Genomic DNA, 6,797 nt, shown 5'->3' with positions numbered 1-6,797 from the left:
TTTTTTTTTTTTTTGGGTTAATTCTTGGTTTTTTTTTGTTTCAGTTTTTTTTTTGGCTTTTTTGCAGGTGCCCCCTTTTGATTTTTTTGTGTGGCTAGGTAGCTGCTGGTAGATCTAGGATTTTTTTTTGTTTTTGTTCTCCTCCTCTTTTTTTTTGCAGGTTATAGGTGGTCTTTAAGGAGCTGGGTTGTCAAAAAATTTGGACAACCCGGTGATGGGGTTCTGGCACCCCCTGGAGTTGGTGGCCAGAAACCCCCATCATGCGTAGTGGGTGGGGGAAGTACGCCCAGCCATCCCCTTTTTTTTTAATATTTATATATATTTTTTATATTTTTAGTTTATTTTATTATAATAAAAATTTTTATTTATTATTATTATTATATATTTTTAGGTGTCTACAACTGGGCTTAAAAATTTTGGATACCAAGTAAATTGGGCTTAAGACTCAAATTTTTCTTCACTTAATTGCTTGAAAGCTGCATTAGTCTTGACATTTGTTTGAAAATTTTCAATTTTGATGATGTATGGTCATGTGCATGATTGAACCTGTATGCATGATTGAATAATGGACAAATGATGCATTACTTTCCCTTTGTTTTGCACCATACATTCCTCACTTGGAAGATCCATTTTCTCGACTTTGCATTTTTTGACGATGTTTTTGTACAATTGCCAACTTCTTTGTCAACAAAAGATCACCAATTCAAATTGAGTTTCAATGCTTCCATGCCTTTTGATCATGAAAAGATTCACAAAAATGCTTGTCTCATCATTTAAAACTTTTGATCTTCACATCAAAATAGCAGAAGTTACTTTTTAAAAAATGAAGAACTCTCCATTACTTTTAAAGCATCTTGAATTTTGCTAAAATTGCCCCACAAAACCAAATTTTCATGATTAAAGGTAGTTAAAGTTTAGAACAGAACTGACTCAAGTTGACATTTTTCCAACGTGCAATACTTGAATCTCTTGAAAATTGATGATTACTGTTTGAAATGATTTTGGATGAGCTAAATGACAATATGGTCTTTCAAACAGATGGGATGGTTTAACACATCGAGATCTTGGTCAACAATAAAAGTTTTTTTACCATTTCATGAGAAGAAGAAGAAAAGTTGAAGTTTCCTTATCTAAGCTCACAAATGTATGGTGATTTAGAATAAAATTTTACAAAAAGGTTCCTTTCAAATCACAATCAAATTTGACATTCTCTAAGCCTCATGATGTGTGGTAAAATGATAAATGTCAATACCAGCTATTATAGGTTTAAAATTGTAGAAGGCTATTTTGAAATAGGTAGGCTCAAAATTCAATACGAATTTTTCCAATTGATCTTAAATCTTTAATGTGCTTGAGAGTCTTATACACTTAAAAAGTGTCCAACAAATTCTAGCTGCCTTGAAATGGTCTCTCTCTCATGCTTCTTGTTATCACCTTAGTTAAAATGATGAGTGACTTCATAATTTCCCATCTTCACTCTAGATTGCCCTTTTGGGCTTTCACTCTAAAGCTTCATCATTTTCACTCTAAAGCTTTATCTTTTTCACTCATTTTTTTTCAATTTTTTTCTTCTTTTTTCATTGATTGTTCCATCATGTACTCGAGAAATATTCAAACTCTACCCAAAATGGATTGATGGATTCACATGGATAATATTGGCAAAAAAAAAAAAAGGCCAAGGCTTATTTGATTTTATGATGGCTTTTCCTAGAAGAAAACTCTTCAATTTAAGCATACACACTTGATCAAAATGGACTTTTTAAGGCACGTAATGTAGGTTAAGGTTAAGGGCTTTGATAAAATGGATAAAAGGCTCAAAACATGTATTTAAGGGTGATTAACAGAGGATCATTCATGTGAAAATCTTCTGAGACGTTTATCTTTTCAATTTTTCAAACCATGTCTTTCCATCAAATTTTTTTTTTTTCATCACTTTTTGATCATCTTTTTCATTTTTCTTTTTGGATGGATTTAAAACTCAATTTTTTTTATTCACCTCTTCACACAAGATGTTTTCTTTCTTCAAATGAGATTTTATTCTCCATGTTCCTAGATAAGATTCTTATTTGTCCCTCCAATAGGAGAGATGATCCTTGGTTAAAGTGTATTTAGAAAAAATTTGATAAGCTCAAAAGGGTAGTAATTGGATAATTTCTTGTTTGTGAATGGGAAAATGAAACATGGCCATTTCTCGTCTCAAATATGGTTACTTGCCTTGAAAAGCCATCCCTAAAAGGGATGAATTTTAGAGCAAAAATTGATTTTTCTTTTTTTTTTTTGTCTTGGTTTCAGATCATTTGAATATTTCAAGTACATGATGTTACTATCAACTTGTCTCGCTATCTTCTTACTTTCTTATTTTTTTTTCTTTGTTATTTACTACTCAAGATTGAACCAACCTTTCCAAAGTGAGAAGATTCATCGAGAATGGTTTTTTCTTTAATCATCCACTCAAATGAAGGTTCAGGGAACCACCCTTGACAGTAAAGATTCCTTAGAAGCCTTCAAAGATCTGATATCAGAATACCTTATCATGATTAACTCTTTATAACAAGAGATGCTTTTGCTAGATAAGAGAGGAAAAAAAGGTTATTTTTTTTGAAACAAGGTGTCTTGGAGGTATTGGGTAATCTTGTTCTTTCATTTGTCATGCCCCAAAATAAGAGTAAAGGATGCTTTAGACAATGGGTTCAAGGTTCACATTTGGTATCCAAATTGAAGGAATTTGAGAGGTATTAGGGTATTTGAGACTTTAGCATAGTTTGACATTTATTGACCTACCACATTCACAGCCATTATAAGAGTACCTGATTTGCTTGCTTTTTAAAGAAAAAATTTCGCAAAACAAACAATTAACGTTGATCATTACCTAGACAAAGCTCATTGTCCTTTGGTATCACAAGATAGGGTTGACGTATCTTCAAAACTTTGCTTCTTTTTGGATTTTAAGTTCTCGAATGACCTTTATTTGAGTGATTTTGAGTTCCCAAGTGTTTGGAGAAATGGTTGGAGAATGTTTGCAAAGACAAATTCGTTCCAAATAATAACCATCAATTCTTTCGAGAACGTATGTACACTTTATTGCTTAATCCTTTTTTTCTTGAAAACATGTTGTAGAAACCTTGACCAAATCAATTGTATTTTAATCCAACAAAAACATTACAATTTCAATTACAACTTCTGAAGTTTATATTCCTTAACAAAATCCTACTCCTGCCATGCCCTTGAAAAATAAAAAAAACTCCAAATCATCCACCCTTCCTGCAAGCAATTTGTTTGAGACTTGAAGGTTTTCTTCAATTTCCTAACAAGAGCTCAATCTATGACAAAGTCGATTTCCAATGTTCCATAAGCTCAAGAGTCAAAGTGCCATCCTTGATGAGATTTTTAATTTTCTCTTCCAATTGCCTACACTTCTCAGTTGAGTGTCCAATTGTCCCCATGTGATAGTCACATTTAGCATTAGAGTCATAATTCCTTGCCGATGGGTTTGGAATTATCTTCATTGGCACCAGACTGAGGTATTGATTCTCAATTAGTAAAGGCAAAAGCTTAGAGATTGGCATGGGCAATTGGCGAAGATTGGGTTTTTGTAATGATTGAGGCATAAGTGGAGGTGTGGGCATTGGTGTTTGTGGGAGGGCATTAGTTTGAAATACTGGTTGTGGGGCAAGTTGATAGATACAAGGATGCTAGGCAACGTTGCCTATACTTGGATAAAAATGTGGATATAGAGGATATGGATGGTAAAGGTTGAAATTATGGGTTTGTGGGTCAGTATAAGCAACTGCTTGTACATCTACTTCCTTCTTCTTGAATGTAGTCCCTTCCTTTGAGCTAGTGGTTTCGTTTCCCTCAATTTTCTCACTCTTAATTGCCCCTTCAATTATCTCTCCTAAAATGACCAAATTTGTAAAATTTTTTGTGGCATTGCTAATCAACCGTTCATAGAAAGGAGCCCTAAGCGTATTTATAAACAATATAGTCATCTCCTTATCTATCAGGGGTGGTTTCACTTATGCTGCTACATCTCTCCATTTCTGGGCATATTCCTTGAAACTTTCACTAGCCTTCTTTTTCATGGTCTAAAGTGATAAGTGATTAAAGGCCAAGTCAGCAACATGCTTGTATTGTGCCATAAAGACTCTAGCCAAATCTTTCCAAGTTTTGATATGACTTCAATCAAGCTATACATACCACCTGGCTGCCGATCTAGTTAGGCTATTTAGGAAGAAGTGAATTAACAACTTATCATCATGCGACTGTGCGGCCATTTTTCTGCAGTACATGGTAATGTGTACCATTGGGCATTTTGTCCCATCATATTTTTCAAACTCTGACACCTTAAATTTGGGAGGGATTACCACATCGGGAACTAAGCATAATTCAGTTGCATCCATGGTTCTGAACCTATTCATTCCTTCCACAACACGAATTCGTTCTTCAAACAAATCGTACTTTTTCTAGACCTTTTCATTTTCTCCTGTTTGCGATGAACCCTTTCTTAACTTCTCTTGCTCTTTAGGATCATCTAAATCTGAGACATGTATTGGTTCAGCCAGATTTGTCTCGAAATTTGACTCAAATTGCCCATGAGTTGGTTGATGGCCCATTACGGATGGTGTCATTTGATGGTGGACCCTTTAAAAGGTTCAGGCATGGGGTGGAGTGAACCTTGAGGGATAAGGTGGATCATCTTTTTGGTTTTCAGTGTCTTATGTTGGTGGGTTTTCTGACGAAGCTGACTCTTCGACCACTTTTTTTTCCTCTACTTAAACTCGTCATCAATTTCATCATTTTTGCTAACTATTCTCTCATTTCCTCTTGAGCTTTTTCCATTCTATCCATCTGTTCCCTTTGTTCTTCTTCCATGATCCTTACTCGTTGACGAGCGTAATGGACACGTTGATCACTCGGCTTAGGTGGTCGAGCTATTTTTGGAAACCTTATTAGAATTATAAACGTGAATTAGATGCATGCATGAATGAAATGAAAAAATGAACCCTTATCTTTATTTACAGGTGAAAATACTTATTATCATGAAATGAGGATTTATGCATGTATAAATGAATGATCATGTACTAAAAGTATCTGTTACATAACACCCTTCAACAGAGTACTTTAGTGCATAAACTATTGTTTCTTATTGCAATTCAGGAGTCATCTTTTACATCTACTCCGTCAATGGTTGTCAGGTGACATACTTTTCCTATATGCAAAATTATGATGCAAATATGCATATATAAAATGAACAGGATAGCAAGTTCAAGTTAGTACAGTAATTAAAAATCCCAAAAGTAATTCTGATTAAAAAGATGAAAATAATTAATAACATGATACCTTCATTACTTTGCGGAGAAGAATTCAGGACAAGGGGACTATGAAAATTTCTTCATGTGTGCCTAATTAAAGGGTATATTCTCACGGGTAAAGCTCTACCTAGGCAAGACGACTCTCGGTATTTTACATGCTGAGCTTAGGTCAAAAATGGAGCTAAAGGTTCCCAGATCGCTCCTCACTGTCGTCCACATGGACTAGTAAGGCACCCTGGTCCTCATCCATTACAGGCTTCAAACGGACTAGGTTCGATCTGAGTAAGAGTTTTCACTCGCCCATGCAAAGGTTATCACCTCACGAGAATGTAACTACTTAACCCCCTCCTAATTAAGAACAAAGCTCGGGTAGAAAGCTTATCCATGAATGCAAGACGTGTCTTGTGTGAAAAAGAATGTACCGACCTCGGACTAATAATCTCACACTCCCTCTATCCTAAATTCTCTATAATTATTAAATGGTAATAACAACAATCGAAACAATAAATGCAACAAATAATAGTAAAAGCAAATGTCCGAGGTTAAGGAAAACACTAAATTATTTAAGGCCTAGGATAACTTATGATTAATTATGGCTGGACTCTCTCATGTCCCCAGTGGAGTCGCCAAGCTGTCGTAACGTGCGAATTCAGGAACCCGACCTCTAGACGTGGGCGAAAATAAAATAGTTAGGAGTCGCCACCAATCTTTTTTCTATTTAAGTGTGATTGGCCACCTAATAACCTTATTCTAATCAACGAAGTTCTAAATTAATTTTAAGTCCGTTGACAGAACAAGGATTGGTCCACGTTTTTCCAGAGATAGTTTCGGGACTGCGGTTACGCACGGAGAAGGGTTAGCACCTTCGTGACGCCTGTTGCACGAACGATACCATTTAATCTTAAATTATCCTATTGTAGCCTACCTTGATTTATTCCTATATTTCCTTAATCCTTACTTATTAACTAATTTTTATCAAGTTGGTTGATTAAGTTTTTTATTCGATTTTACATATGCACATGATGCAAGTATAAAATGATGTCATGATTTGTTTGTTTTAAATAATGGGGTCGACAATCTTTTATTGAAAAATCATTCGAAGACCATCCCAATGCTTTGGTGAAGTCTCGAAATTTTTCTCACCTAGAGATATCCCCGAAAAAACTCGCCTCTACAAGTTCCTCAAGGAAATCTCATCATCGGAATTTCCGCCCCATCAACAAGATAAATGTGGCATGCTATGACAGTATAAAATGATGATATCTACATGACCACATTTATTAATTAGTTGGTTAGTAATAATAACATGTTTGATAATTTAAGGTGAGTTATTGCCTTATTTATATATTTATTAATATTATTATTATTATTTGTTATTATTATTATTTTTTATGTATATTATTTTAAACAATAATTGTTCGGACTAATGAGTATCGGAGTATAGAATTCGGATTTATCCTGACGTTTCGATGAAAATTTCATCTC

Source organism: Theobroma cacao, chromosome 5 (assembly GCF_000208745.1).
Source record: "Theobroma cacao cultivar B97-61/B2 chromosome 5, Criollo_cocoa_genome_V2, whole genome shotgun sequence".
Lineage (NCBI taxonomy): Eukaryota > Viridiplantae > Streptophyta > Magnoliopsida > Malvales > Malvaceae > Theobroma > Theobroma cacao.
Note: the sequence above shows the minus strand (reverse complement) of the source record.